At 48.6% G+C, this 15,952-nt stretch overlaps 1 long non-coding RNA gene across 1 annotated transcript; it reads right to left on the bottom strand.

The window, feature by feature from the left end:
- Positions 1 to 551: 551 nt before the first annotated feature.
- LOC106147835 lies at positions 552 to 5,608 on the bottom strand. The gene is made up of 3 exons (XR_001232826.1): positions 5,428 to 5,608; positions 4,817 to 4,899; positions 552 to 3,413 (listed from the first exon to the last, which is right to left on the bottom strand). It is a non-coding gene; the product is annotated as an uncharacterized LOC106147835 (long non-coding RNA).
- Positions 5,609 to 15,952: the final 10,344 nt, after the last annotated feature.

Here is a 15,952-nt window from a genome sequence, read left to right as displayed (position 1 = left end):
TGGGAATTGTGTGCACCACCTCTGCAACTGTTGTATAAATCTCAAATTATTCCAAAATGAAATAATTTTACAAAAAAATTCCCTAAAAATTAGACAACTACAAAGATGACCTCAAGATTCTAAGTAGCACTGTAAGAAAACAAACAAACTAAAAATTTGTCAGGGTCTAAAAGGAAAAACCTTAAGTGAGTGTTATTAATATATGATTCTTCACATAGAAATCCAAAATCAATAGAAAAACTACCAGAACTAACAACCATTCAGTCAATTGCTGTCAACACACACACACACACACACACACACACCATATGAGCAACAATAAGAAAATGTAGGTTTTCTTGAAGATTCCATCAGTAAAATGGGTAATTTATCTAAGAATGAATCAAACATGAGGTTCCTAAGGTCTTTATAAGAAATTTTAATGTTTATATTGAAAGTTATAAAAGAAATTGAATAAATAGGAGGATAGACCATGTTCATGGATGGGAAAACTACATTATAAAGATATCACTTTTCCACAGATTTATATGTGACTTAGTGAAATTTCAATCAAAATCCCATCAGAACTGCTCAGGGGGCATTGTCCACCAAAGGCAGGCCATTGAGAGAGTTCTGCAGAGCACTGACCAGTAGCGACAGCCTCAGCTCCTCATCACCATCATCCCCATGTGTCGTGCCCGTGTCCCAGTGCCCTTTCACCACAAAGGTGAGATTTGGATCAGCCTGTGCCTGGGATGGACTTTGACATGAGCTGGGTCCTATGTTTTAAACAGAGGCACAAAGGAGAAAATTAAGTCTCGCTATTTCTATTGCTCGGGAACCGAAGCCTGATCCACTTTGGGATTCAGCCAGCCAGGACATCATAAATAGCCCCACCAGTGGAAAAAATGCTTTCATTCAGTTCCATGGGTTTATAAATCAGTACGTACTCAGTTATCCCCTGACTTCATCTCATATTTTTCTCCATCACTCCACCATCGGGGATAATGTCCTGCAGGAAAAACTTACGTTCTGAAATGTTCATTTCATCTTCTTCCAATATGGAAAAGCAGGCTCAGTAAAGGAAGACCAAGCATCCACTGCCAGCTTTCCCCCTGGCCACCAGCCATGGAAAGGCATCCAGGAAGGATCTAGTTGGAAGATGACTCTATCAGGCTGGATCAGAAGTTCATGGCTGGCAGCTCACACTGGAGACTGCACATGACCTGCTCTGAGAAGACTCAGCCACTTCCTCCTGCTGCAGTGTCTGTGCCTCTTGTCTGCTGGAAGCTCCACGACGCAGCTCGGGTAGATGAGCCTCAACAGCTGCACCCACATCTACCCAGCACCTCATAGTTTGCGAATCAGTTTATTTCGTTTGACCCAGATAAGAACCCTCTGACTGTTAGCACTGGAGAAAATGGGAAGATGCCATTTTACAGTCAGGGAAACAAACTCAGACAGCCAGTAAGCAGCTAGCAAGCAGACAAGCTAGAACTTACCTTCAGATTTTAAAAAAATGGCTGGCCCACACTATTCTGTCTCCACACACTCCCTACACTGTTGTCTCTCTGGTGTTAGCCCAGAATCCTCCAAATGCCTCGACCTTTTCAAGCTGCAGTGCAGGAGTGGTCAGGATGCCTGATAGGAGCAATCTCACTCTTCCAAAGGCTGAGAGAAGTATGAGGTTAGTTCATAGGCAGGACTGAGGGGAGATCTGAGGGAGGATCTTCTGGTAACTTAATCATCTTGCTCCAGCTAATAGGAAAGGCAGTGTCAAACTAGGAATTTTGAAAAGCAACCAGAGAGCTCCGTCCCTGTGTGCTGGGACGTCCTCCTAGCACCCGCTAAGAGAACCATCGCCTGGCCAGCCCACTACTGACACCTTGTGGCAAGACATAGCGCTCCTCTCCTGCCTGGTTCCTACTACAGAATCACATCAAGCAAGGCTGGGCCCTGAGCGCTATGAACCACCAGACCTCCTCTGTCCCTGCAGGCTCACCTGGCAGCCCTCCTCTCTGCTCCTACAGCACCAAAACTGCTGGCGTGAGCCCTGTCGAGGTCCGCTGAGTCTCCTTGGGCTGTGTTACTGAAGACATGGTGGCCCTCTAGGTGGCACCTGCTGCCCAAGGCAGGAATCAGCACACACAGTGCTCTCCAAACAACTGCCTGCAAATAAGGATTTCCTGAAGAAATAGGCAGGAACCAGATACCTGAACAGGGGGTCTACTGGGAGACCCCATTTCTGCCTCCATAAAGCGTGAGCATCAGAAGGGGGTCCAAGGACTCTGGCAGAAATAGAGGCTGTGGTGAATGGACTTTTGTAAACACCATCGAGACAAATAACATTTAAAGGCAGAAACTGCCAAAGAACTTGTTCTCCTGTCAGTAAGAAATCACTTGAAATTCTAGGGAGATTCTAGCAGTGACAGGAAAGGGTGGAGAGGTCTGGATATAAACCAGTTTAACAGAAGCATCTAACTGTGGACGGTCTTGTCACTATTTTAAAATGTGGTGTGCAGTGATGTCAGTTCAAAGTGTTTTTAATATTTCTTACAGCAGTTGTCAGTGTGGCTGTGATTAGCTTATTTAGCTTTGTAGGAATGTGAAAAGGTTCTATCTGAAAAACCATGGTCTCATCATTATACTAAGGAGCTACAGACCCAGAAGCAAATCATGTAACTCTAGCCCTCTGTTTCCCCACCAAGAAGATGAACAATTCTGGATTTCTTAGTGTGGGCTGGGAACATATGTGCATCATAATTGCGTAGTCTCGGTAAAAGAAGCAGATTTTTAAAACTCACCAGGCTGAGGCCTGGGATCTGCATTTGCATTTATTTTTCACATAATTCTTATGCACACCTGTCTGAGTACCATGGAACAAAGCAACATAAGGTCTAAAATCTATTTAGCCCTCCTGAGCATCAGGCACTGACACAAGGAAATCTTTTCCCTGGAGGAGCCCACAGTCCTATTGAGAACTGGGACAAGTGAGCAAAAACGTGTGACCAATGACAAGTCCAGTGGGAGAAAGGAGGAGAGTGCAGGCCACTCTGCCTGGGGCATCATCCAAGGAAGTGACATTGGAGTTGTACGTGGATCCACGGCTTCTCCGGCTTCTCCAGGTACACAGAGTGCTGCTGAGGAGGAAGAGGGCTCCACAGGCCTCCTGAGCATGTGACCTTCCACTTCCGCTCCAGCCTGGGACTGTGAGCCCCGCCCAGACAGCGAGGCCAGCGTTTGTAAGAGGAGAGGGACATGCTGAAGATTAGCTTGCGGTTTCCATTTGATCCAAAAATGGATCCAAAGCTCTGGTAATCTCATCCTCTCCTTCCAAAGAAGTAAGAGGTCAGATCTTCGTACAGGGCGTCACCACAGCAGGCATGGGGAAGGGCGGTGGGGCCAGGAGTCAGGGAGCTTCCACCACAGCCAGCCTGGAATTTTGCATCAGGAAGTTACTTTCTTAATAAAGGACACTTAAAACTTAACAGACATTTATTTTCTTCTTACTTTTCTTTGCATCTTCCTTTTCAGTCTCCTTGATTGTCTAATATTTACAACTATTTTCTGTGGCATTTGGGAAAATGTCCAGAAACAGCACCTTTAGGGGCTGCGGCTATAGCTCAGGGGCACAGTGCCTGCCTGGCAAGCACTAGGTCCTGAGTTCGATTTCCAGTGCCAAAAAAAACACCAAAGCCACCTTTAGTTACCTACTACATGTAATCTCGTTCGTGCTCTTAAGTCCACCCTCTATCTTTTAGCATGGGTTCGGCCTATGCCTTGATCCAAGTGGCCATCATCCTGGTCTCCCCCATCCCGTGGTGTGGGCTGTACCCTAGGAAGAAGTACGGTGAGTGGCAGGCGCATCCCATCCATCTGCTGGCGGCGGGTTGAAGAAGGGCTCTATCCACTCACTTCTTTTGTTGTTTGTTTGTTTGTTTTGTTTTTCTTCCGGTACCAGGAATCGAACTCATGACCTTGCGCTTGCCAGGCAGGCGCTGTGCCACTGAGCTAAATCCCCAGCCCCCTAAATTTGCCACTTCTAAATGCAGATATCATTGAATATTACTCACATTTTAAATTTAAGTCATTCAAAATAAAGATAACAAATGCTAAAAGCGTATCACTTTTCAGGTCTTCTCCTACCTTACATCACTATCTGTGTTTGTTGTTACATCTGCTCTCTCAGAGGGTGGAACTATTAGACAAGGTGTGCACCCCACGTTTTATGGGCTTGGAGTATAATGACATCATACTGATAACCTGAAACCTGTCACGGGGAGAATAGTTACACGATGGAGTCAATTAGCAAATGCTAGAAATCAGGTCTCGATATAGTATTTTGTTGTTTGTCTTGACTGAAGAAAGTGATGGAAAGTGCTAATAATGAGAATTAAACTCAAAAGTGTAGCATATCTGTGGCTGCGAAAAAAAGTTGAGGAAATATCTTCCCAGTATTTGAAAACTGTTATCTGATTTAGGAAAGAAGTCACTCATGACACTGACCCATGAGCAAGGTTCCAACTTGTGCTTTGGAAGTTTCACTTCTGTCTCAGCCATTAACATATTAGGAAACACTATTCAACCTTAATGTCAGAACTATACTCACTGAGAATCTGCAACCAGATCCAGTTCCAATAACTCAGCAAAATTCCACAAAAGCATTCAGTGCGAATCAGTTGGCTCTATGGAATTTAGACTGGCACTGCGTATTTTATTATTATTTGTAAATTGTGTGCTATACGATCTTTGTGACAGCAAAATTCATAATGAATGAACGCGCAGTTGTGTAAGCACACTCCCCCTCCCACCCCAGAGTCTGCGGTTAGACACTTACCAGCACACCATTCATGTTCCCTGGGCTACAGTGCATATCCATCGAGGCAGCAGATGCTTTAGTTGGCTCAATTGCTGCAGGGGCTGCAGAAAGGAGCACTAGCTTGAGAGTCCACAAAGACCCAGCCTGTCACCTCGACACTGCCACTCACCAGCTGTGTGCCACTTCCACCGGATCCAGCCTTCCTCCATACCTCAGCCTCCTCAGGCACAAAAATGAGGGTGCTGAACCATGTGAAGAATCAAGGCCCACCTGGCCTCCAGTGTCACGATTTATCTTCGGTGCACAGAGCTGTCTACGAGGCCACAGACACGTTTAAAATGCGCCGTGCTGTGGTCCCTGTGACATCGGTGGGGACTGCACGAAGGGTGGAAGAAGCCTCATGTAGAACGAGTGCTTTCCTAGGTCTGTTTGAGGTAATGTAACCAAAGCTCGCCTGGAATACTAAGGGGCTCCTCCAGCAGGGACACTGCTGTCCTACCGTCCCCAGTTCCTGCCCCACTTCCTCGAGACTCAGCCTTTTCTCTTCCACAGAGCAGCTTGGGCCCTGAACCCTCCCACGCGACCGGAGCAGGGAGCCAGGGCAGCTTGGGAACCCACGCGGTACCCACCGCAGCACAGTGACCGACACGCGGAAAACATGTGAGCGCCCACAGAGCTCTCTGCAGCCTTCCCCGTGTCGGGCAGGGAATGGTTAAGCGAGGAGGGCCCCGCGCCTCGGCAGCCGATTGATTACAGTGCTCAGGAAGCGCAGGCCTCTATCGCTGCCCATTGGGGAAATCCATTTTCAATTCTGACCTCAATAAGGAAGTTATTCTTCCTGCCAAAAGGAGTGGAGTACAACTGTCCCCACCCTCATAGCACAGCAGAACCAAGAGACAGGATGCAGACAGAAAGGGCTGCTGGCCAACAAGACTTGGGCCATGGGCAGAGCAGGCAGCTTGGCGAGGCGACCCGCACTAAAACTCAGAATAAGTCGGAGAAATGCTACCTGGTGTGGAACTGGAGTGGCACAGACACGGAGAAAGATCAGCAGAGCCTGAGAGTCCAGATACACCAGGGTACATTGCCTACAGGATCCTTAGCAAGGAGTAAGTGGAAGGTATACCGGACGTGTACTGAACACTTTCATTACGGGATATATGTTTAAAGTAATATGGGATAAAAAAAAATATAGAGTTCTATCCTATGTTTTCTGTCTTTACAAAGTCCCAAGGTGAAGAACCTCTTTGGAAATTGATTCAGGGTGACAACTGGCCTGGGAAGATCCTGATGCTTTAGGCAAACTCTGGAGCCTGATGCTTTGTGTGAGCAGTCCAGCCCTTTCTGCTCACTGGAACGGTGCCTTTAGGAGGCCCGATACCCTCTAGGTGAGAGATAGTCTCCAGGTTCATACCCTCTCGGCCGAGGCCCACCAGGGCAACAGAAAAGTACAGTCATTTGCATTCAAGGGAATGCAACAAAGGGAGCTGGCTACAAAGGTGACGGAGAGCTGAGAAGCTGGACAGGGGACCGTGAGGCAATCCTGAGGATGGAGCCATTTGGAGAGCTGCAATTCCTAAGCGCTTTTCAGAGGGCACCGGAGACGTGGAGGAAGGGAAAGCGCTGCTGGGAAGCTGTCTTAGGCAGGGACAGAAGGAAAGAAACACCTCCCCAGCCTCCCACTAGCTGAACTGAGCGAGGCTCAGGTCCCCTGCCACACAGAGCGGAGCAGGAAGGTGAGGAATAGATCTGAGGGCAGGCAGGCCCAGAGCCGCACACTTACTATCATTTAATCCTGGAAGAAACCCCAGGAGGAGGCATTACCATTTCCGTATTACTGATGGAGAAACCAAGCCTCGGAGACACCTCAGACCAACGCAGCCAGCAGCACACAGCAGTCAGTGGTGCAGCTCAGACAGAAACCAAGCTTGTCCATCTGTCTGCTCAGCTCTGTCCATTCTCCTTGCCTGGCTCTGCAGTGGGTTGGGGGTGGGGGTGTCTACTGAGACAGCACGGTCCTACCGAGCCGTTCCAGGGTAGGCGTCCTTAACCTCCTGCTCATTCCTGCGCCAGGAGCCAGTCAGAGCGCCACATGGTGCTCTGGCATGAGGGGGAGCCACCATGGACCGGGACTGCCAGCCAGGGGGTGGACTTACGGAGGGTCTTGCCCAACTTCCCTGAGCCTCCATTATAGGCCTCTGCATGCTCTTCAGAAGGACGGAGCAATGGGCCAATGGGTTGGCAGTGCCAGCTAATTATCCAGGCCTCCTTCTGTTCCCTGGCAGCCCACCCCTGCTGGACAGGCCGGTGTTCTGCGTTCCTGATGTCAGATGGCCTCGTTCCCCCTCTCAGTGGGGCTGGTATTTGGTTGATCCTTCAGGCTCCCATTTGGCTCATAAAACACAAACATCTGCTGGGATTCTGGTTGGCCAGCAGCAGACTTCAGAGCAGAGAGGAGGCGAGGAAAGGGGAAGGAGGACTGAGACAGCCTTTGGAGGGAGTTAATCATATACGGTGTGATGCAGAGACTTTATTTAGCCAGATCCCTGATCTGCCCCCCAGAGAAGACACACAGAAGATGAATTTCCATGGAGCTTTGCTGGAAAGCCAGAGGTAGAGTCTGTGGGTGCTTTTCCTCCAGTGCTTCGTTTCCTCCAACTGTTCCCTTTTCTCACCAGTTGGCTATTATTTTCTAACGCATTTTGATAATTACTTTATCAATCAAGAAAGATAAACAAAAGCCTAAAAATACATCTGAGTGAAAGAGTTCCCTGAGCCAAACCATCTACAGTAGTATGATTTCTGTGATTTTTTTACATAGATGCTTGGGAGACAGTTTAAGAAGTCCATTCCTCACTAATGGCTGGTACAATAGAGCCCACTAACCCTCCTTTGCTGGGAGGATCTCCCGGCCAGGGCCAAAGAACTCAAATGAGTTAAGGAAACACTAGATAGGGACAAAACCCGCACCTCTCTATTTCTTGCCTAAAGCTTTCTCCTTATTAGAATGACTCTCTGCTTTTGATTTGCTTATTCAATCAACAGATTGCTTGGGTCAAGAAGTGAGAGAGTGCTTCACATGCTCCCCCTTAAGACAAGAAAATGCAGAGAGTTTGTACCATTGCAACTGCTCGGGGAAAAAAGGTGCCAGCTTCTCAATGAAGTGAGCTAGTGTTTCAGCTAGCTGTTGTCTAGCTAGCCAGATGTTGTCCAGCTATGTCCTGTGAATGACCAGATGGAAAGCAGCGCCCTGACCTTGTACGCATCTCACCGAGGGGCACGGCCCAGCCCTGGGGAAATGCTCAGAAGCCCTAGCTTGGAAGGAGCACTGCTAAGTCCTAAATCCAGATTGACGGGCTGAATAAGTCATGTGGGGAATCACCCAAGTGATCTGTGGGGAGGCTTTTGTGACCTGGCCCATCCTAACCGCCCCCACCCTGGGTTTTATTTCCTAAAGTAATAGGGGCCCCTGCCAGGAGGGGCTATGGCTCTTCTTTCCCATCAAGAATAACACAGGACAAACCTACTCAGTGACTAGTCCCAACCACCCATAGCAGGTACCGTAGGACTATCAGACCTGAAGGAAACCATCCAATTTATAGCTGCTCACGTAAAAGCCATCAGGAGAATCATGAAGTGATTCTCCATATGGTGCCCCGAAGCTTCCAAAAACTATATGAGAAAGGGCTTGGAAGGAATTCTTTCCTTTTTGGAGACAGGGAAGGTGGAAGCCAAGCATCTGTGGCAACCTGGAAAAGACACTCCTCCTGACACCCTTCCCTGTGTGTCCCCAGGGGCGGCCCGCAGGATCCATGTGACGGCCAGGGTTGTAGGGTCACCACATCAGCCGCCTCGGCTTTTCCATTAACCAAGCTTATGTTTTCTAGCATAAATGAACTCTATAGTTACATTGTGTGGAGGCTTCGGGACAGGGTTTGCCAAATGGAAAAACATTTGGAGGTTGGGAAAATATCTTGCACATAAATTACTGAAGGCGCAGAGAATCTAAAAAAGGGATGAAATCAGAAGCCAAGGAAAAGCCGGGAGAATGCCAAAGTAAAAATGGAGAGAGAGACAGAGACAGGGAAGCGAAGTAATGATTTCTCTTAATGACCTGCCTTCAGACCGAAAGGCAAGTTTCTAAGCTATGTTTGAGTCTCATAAAAGCCATGTGCGCGAGCATTGGGAAATAGCCTTTAAATGGCCAGATCAAGCCCCATTTTTCATCCTTTCTGAGCGGAGCTCTCTATTGATTATGTTAAGTGCCGGCCACCAGTAAGAAATACAAAAAGTCCATTGTCTTCAACTGTGGCAAAGGCCATTTACGCACTTGTTAATTTCCTGATTTATGACACAGAAGAGATGGAGCTGAAAGTGGTGCTTCCTCTACTTCTCGGCCTGCCTCTTGCCCTCTCTTTTTTTGGTGGTGGTGGAAACTATTAAAACAGAGGCAGACCAGGAAGTTTGTGATAAAGAAAAGCCAGGCTCTTGCCTGACACACAATCTCTCTCTTGGCTTAAGTAAACTTGCTCCTTCAAGGCCTGCCATCAACAGAGTCCGGCTCACGTTTCACCGCTAAATCTGAGTCAACAATCTCTAATCTGGACACTGGGTTCAGAATCCAGGCTCAGGTTGCACTTGGAAGCTGACAGCAGGGACAAGAGCAGAGAAAAATACGGCCTTTGTTTCTGGTTTGATCGTCTCCACCAAGCCGAGCTGTGGTCATGTGTCATTTTCTGTCATCAACAAGATAAAAGTTTGCACCTTTCTGGCCCTGAAATGTCTCTCCTGCCATTTATGTTTAGGCCAAGAAGCTCTCTGCCTCCGAACTGGAGGGCCAAGTTTGTGGAGAGCTTAGATTTGGAGTCCTTTTCATCTTTCTGACATGTGATACCGTGACATAGGCAGCCCTTGCAGGGTTGCTATGCAGATATACAATTTCTGAAAAGTTACACCCGGAAAACGAAAACCCTGGGCTGGATTAGCATTTCACAAAGAACAGGGATAAAATGTGTAGCAGTTAGGCTAAAAAGCTAAAAAAAAAAAAAAAAGTGAATTAAAGTTTCATGAAAACAAACTCTTTTTTAAAGGATCAATACGTGTAAAAGTATCTTATTGCATTCCTGGCTTGTGGTCCCGAGCCCTAATCCAGCTACTGTATGTGGCAGAGACGCCGTGAGCCACATGCTGAAGACGGCAGAGAGAGGTCTTGGTTGGGGTTTGAGGGTGCTGGGGAGTACAAAATTCAAAGGGCTTCAGTAGGGTCCTGCTGTTTTATAAAACTGTCCTTTTTTCCTGCCCGTAATTGTTTTCATTTTGTAGTAATCCTTCGCTTTTGTTTAAATAAACCTAGAAGGAAGAGGGGAAAAATACCCCATGAGGTAAAGATTGTGGCTAAATATAGCCAGCATCCACTTTCCCTTTCTGCACCAAGGTCAAAGGGCACGCCCTCTAGGTCACCTTCCTTTTCCTCAAAAATACTTTTTTCAAGCATTTCCAACACGAGAAGTGAGAAATTATTTTAAATGGAACATTTAAGTGGCATGCGACGTGCTTACATGAGACCTAGAGGGAAATAATTCAAGGTTGTTCTTGTGATGCCCAAGACCCAGTGCCTCAGTGTGCAGACCCTTGTGTGCTGCTCTGCTGCTGCCCTTCTGCCAGCTGCTTTGGTCCCCGCTGCTGGGGAGCGGGAGCCCCTCACCTGCTGCTCAGCACACAAGCGCCCCCAACAGTCCCAGTGCAGAAGTGAGGGAGGGAAGCCAGAGCAGGACATTGGAAAGGGGGTTCTGAAGGACTGAGGACAGGGAGGAAATTTGCAGAATGCATTTGGTACTTTTCCTGCCGTGGATAAGAGGCTGAGGGGCCAGGGACCTGAATATCAACGGCTCAGCCCGCCACACTGGGCCTCAGTGCGTACCAGGTCCTGGGAATGAATGCAGAGATGAATGCACTCTGGTCCTTTCCCTTAACGAGCTCCTGGAAAGCAGAGGAGCAGAAATCGGTACAGCAAGGAGCTCTGGGTGAGTCGCCTTGACCATTCTCATTTATTAGATTATGAAGCGGTAGTGTTGGCAGAGGAGAGTTCTCACTTAGAATGGGAGTGAATTACAGATTTGCTAGGTTAGGGAGATACAGGTAGGTGATGTTTCCTTTAATAATTCAAGTGATGGGAACCACTTTTGTGTTCCTCCACGTCAGTTCCAAGGTTGCCGCTCCCTCCACTCTCGAAAGTGAAATGACATATGGGAAAAGACCGGTGCGAGCGAAGCTCTGGCCACACGCCAACACTCCCTGTTGATGTGCTCAGGTCCAGTGCGAGCGTGCGAGTGAAGGGTGGGCCCTGCTATGGGTCTGCGCAAATGCGGTTCCAGGCCCGGCCACTTAGCCTCTGGGTGCTCAGATTCCTCCTCTGTGGAGATGCAGTAGTGCCCTCACAGGGCTGGTTTCAGGCATAAAGGTAAAACATATCACTAAGTGGCACTTCTAAGTTTGGGGTAGATTTCCTTCAATCAGTGGTGGTCTCCATTCCTTCTTGGAGGGGTTCATCGTCTACAGGGCCAAACCTGCATATGAGGGACCGGTGTGGAAGGAAGGCCTCATCCATTGCCAGGCGTCTGGAAGCAGGTGGAAGTGACATCACCGGATCTGTGTCCCGTTGGCTGATTCAGCTTTGACTGAGCCGCCAGCTGAACTAAGGCAGGTATTTCTGAAGCTTTCAGAAGGGCACTGTACTTCCCCAGGGTACAGATCTTGGCTGTGCTACTTCCCTGCCCAGAGGCCTGACCAGATCAGTGAAACTTCCTGGACTATATTTTCCTCAGAAACAAGGCTCACACTGCCTGCCGTGTGTGCTTTTGTGAGAATTATCTGAGACGATCTGAGTGAATGTGGCAGTACCTGACGCACACATGTTCTCAACACTTCGGTCCAGTCACCCAGTCTTTGGGTTGGCCAGTTGGCCTGGGGTCTAGGGCACAGCCCCACACTGACTGTGAGGCTTGGATTTAGCTCCCTGTGCTCCAGGCAAAGAGACGTGCTCTGAGTGACCCCAGTATCTCCACCGCTCTCCTTTACCATCCCTTCACCCACTGAGCAAGTCCATGGGAAACAGCCCAGGCTGCAGGTCGAACAAGTAAAACAATAGGAAATGACTCCTTTGTCCCTGCCACATGGTCTTCTCCCCTGGCAACAGAAAATAAGACGTGGGTGCTGAAGGGCCTCTCACTGCTCTTCCTTTCTCTGAGCTGCTGGCAGAGGTCCCTACCCTGCCCCTCGCAAATATTACCTACAGATTTGGTGGCAGTTGTAGTTTTTGGTTTTATCCAAAGCCAGCCATCAGAAGAAGTAGCGGTCCACCTTTTTTCTCTCTAAACACAGTAAAAGGTCAGCGATGTCTCAGTCTCGCGGGTCAGGCACCAGGTCAATGATCTGCACTTTGTCCTTCAGCTAAAGCTGCCAAGTGTTCTAAACAGGGCCTGGTTCGGCAGCTCAGCCCTACTGCCCACTGGGTTCTGCCTCTTACTGTCTGTGCCTGGGACAGAAAACCCCCTTGTCCCCATGCCGCCATTTCTTTGGCTATGAGATGAGGATAATGATTATGACAATGATGATGATGATGACCCTAGTGCCTCCCTTACTACCAAATCCCCGACACCCCTAATGGATGAGCCATTTCCTCCCTTCTTGGAAGAATGACACACATAGTGGCAAATGATCTTTCCACCCACAGTCAAGAAGCTAGAATAAGAGGTACTTTCTAGGGATTGTAGGCCAACTTGCTATCCACAAATGGGTTCAAGGGTCCAGGACTGACCGCATCTCTACGTCACTTCCCTGAGGGAACCATGAACAGTACTGTGACCTGGATTCGGTGCTCAGCGTGGAAGCACAGGGACACAGCTGAGTCTGGCTGCTTTCCCCCGCACCTCCCTCCCGGAGCGCCAGAAACACAGGGAAACTCCCCGCCACATCTCTCCACGTTTGCTGCCACAGTTCTGGTTCTCAGGGTTCTTCTGTCCTCTAGCATTGGGCTCAGAGCATCACACAACTTCGACTCAGTCAGCATTTTTAGTTCCAAGGGCAGAGAATAGCTCTCTAAGGATGCCAAGTTAGGAGGGCTGTAGGGCCAAGATAACCTGCTAAGGACATCTCCAGAAGTGGCCTGGCTTGATTTGAACTGGAGGCACAGTTTAAACTGGGCCCAAGAGAGAAGCCATTACCTGGGGACCCAGCATGGCTTCATGAAGGGTTGGCTTGTGAAATGAGCCTTGAAGGGGTGGCTTATTCCTTTTTAAATAATAATACTAATAATAATTTTAAAATAGTGAGGGGCCTAGCAGATAGGAAGCAAGTAAGAAATGATCCCCATCTTCAAGGACTTTGTGGATTTGTAAAAGGCAAGGCCGGGGCGCAGCTGCGTAAGCAGTGTGATCTGCACAAGACGGAGCTCAGCGTGGAGGGAGGAAGGAAACCATGCCGAGCAGCTGGGCAGTGGGAAGGCTCAGGGAGCAGAAGGAAGCCGCTGAGGCAGAGGCAGCTTTGCGTGCGAAGGTGGGGCACAGGGACAGCAAGGCCACGGGGAGTCAGCTCCTCACTCCATTAGGTGTGTGGAGGTGAGGCTGGGGGGCAGGGCGAGGAGTGGACCGAGCCAGCTGGGGAGGTGGCAAGGCCAGAGCCTCAGCTTGTATCTCTGGCTGCACTGAGTGTGCGGCAGGAGCTGGTGCCTCCAGCCCAGCATGCAGCCCTAGAGCAGGGGAGCACTGCACGAGGAGGGCGGCTGCAAAGTGTGTGAGTTCGGGCTCCCGATGTGCAATTATATGCGCCTTGAGAAAGATTCAGACAGGATCACCAAGTGGCCCCTCTTGTCCACAGCCCACTTCTCCCATGAAGCAAAAGCTGCTGAGGCAGGGGCTGTGGGCTCTATTTCTTATGTCATTCTTCCCTCGGCATTAGACACGGGCCTACATCCTGTGCAGGTTCAGCAATTGCCAAGTAAAACAAACCTGGTTCGTTTGTCTGGTGAGCGTCCTCACAGGTGCCCCCATCCAGTCAGATGCGGTGGGCGATACCATTAACACTCATCCCACTGGTTTAGGCTAAAATGAGGACCTCTTAAGTATAAGGCTCAATCACCGCCACACATTTACATGAAGACAAAATGACACTTTACGAGGACGTCAACAGTTTTTCCCCAGGTCAAATGTAGGGCCTGGGACATGGCCCGAAACCTCCTGGCCTTGGCGCTCACCAAGCATGTGACCTTGGGTGGTAACTAAACCCCTGAGCTCTGGTTCTTCATCCACAATAAGGGAGAAAGAGTAAGTCCTTTCCTCATAGGGTTGCTGTAAAGATTGAGGCTACCGCCTATGTGCTCAATGCATATTAGCTATTGTCTTCATAATCATTCTAGTTCTCCTCATATATGGTTTGACAGCCTAAGAGACTGGTTTCTTCAGACAGCACTAAGGTCAGGAGAAGAAAGGGGAGGAGGAAAAGGTGCCGATGGCTAACGAGACGCCACCATCTCTTCTTGTTGGAACGAAGGCACCCTTTGTTTCTGAAAGGGTCAAAGTGTTTGCTCGAAGACCCTGGACTAGAAACAAAAGCACAATCAATATCTTGGATGGCTGTCGTCATGGCCAAGGCGAGATGAATAATGGTATTGGGGACCCTGCACCAGACAGCCACAGGGGGCTCCTGGCTCCTGGTATGTCCTTGCTGGACCTGCCTCAGCGCAGTTCTGACAGAGTCACCATCATAAGCACAACCCCTCAGGCTCTGCCAGAGCACAAGGCCAGGCCTCACAGGAACTGCTGGTGGTGGCTAAGATTTGAATGAATATTCATTCTTTGATAAGCTAAATCAACGAAGTGTAGACTCTGAACAAGCTGATCTGATTTTAGGCTTTGTTTTTTTTAATCAATATAACTAGAGAACTGGACTAGACTTACATTTATTAGAACTGCTATTAGTGTATGTTGCACCTTAGGAATAATCATCCGACGTTTAATTCACACACCAAAGAAAGGCCGGACTGACTCGTGCCCTTCACGTAAAGCTGAAACAGAAGGCCCTGTAGGCGCTGGTGAGACGAGCACAGAATGAGTAGGATTTCTGGGGAATGATTCCATCCATGGGATGGTATCTCTTGAACCTTAAACCCAAAGCCTCAGAGTCAAAAAAGACCAGGCTTGGGGAACACCTGACAGAACTGCACACCTGGGTCTGCAGCGCCCCAAGGGCCCCCTGCACATGCGCTGTGTGCTGCATGACGGGGGAGGGCGCAGCAGGTGGGTGAATGTGCCGGGTGGGTCCGGGTCTGCACAGCTCTCCACAGCAGCAACGGAAGGGCCAGTGCTCCCTGGGTCTCACCATCTTTTAAAACTTACTAGCTTCACTTTTAAAATTTCTCCCAGGGGGCGAAAAGGAAGCACTTTGTGTAACAAGGAAAATAACAACAATAATAATAATGAGAAAAGCCAAATAAGCGCATGTAAGTGCATTTTTTTTTTCTTAGAGATTTATTTTTGTTTGATGAATCTGACACCAGTCAGGGAAAGAGAAGAATGTAATGGGGCCAGCAGGAAAATGAGCACCCAGATGCGAAGCTGCTGCTTCCTGCATGGGTGGGTTTGGTGTTGGGGTGGGTTGGTTGGTTGAATTTGCTGCTGGAAGTTTTTCTTTTGTTCACTTTTATAAATCTCTCCCAGGCTTGCGAGCTTTCCCTCCCTCCCGCCTCCCTTCCCTTGCCCCCAAATTTCATTTTTAAAAAGCGAGCTCACTCGCCAGTGTGTCCCCCAAGCTCTCACGGCTCTAATAAATAAGGAGCACCTGTAAAACAGTAGCTTGACGTGTTAAATGACTGTACAAAGGAGAATATAGAAATACAGTATGTACACCGAATCCATGGCCCGGGTGTCGCAAGGCTGGTGTGGGCCATGCTGGCCTTGCCCACCTGTGACCCACCGCCCTCCAGCTGAGGCTCCTTGGCCTGGTGGGACGGGGCACGGTGCCCCTCCAGAGGGAACAATTGCTTTTATTTGAGTTAGTAAACAGATACACTGAATCACAAGGTGATTTGATTTTTTTTTTTTTTTTTTTTTTTAGTTTTTTTCTTTTTTTGATTTTTTTTCTGAATTTTTTCCTTTTTTT

The sequence above is a fragment of the Chinchilla lanigera genome, unplaced genomic scaffold (assembly GCF_000276665.1).
Source record: "Chinchilla lanigera isolate Chin_1 unplaced genomic scaffold, ChiLan1.0 scaffold00010, whole genome shotgun sequence".
NCBI lineage: Eukaryota > Metazoa > Chordata > Mammalia > Rodentia > Chinchillidae > Chinchilla > Chinchilla lanigera.
This window is presented reverse-complemented; position numbering and strand designations above follow the sequence as displayed.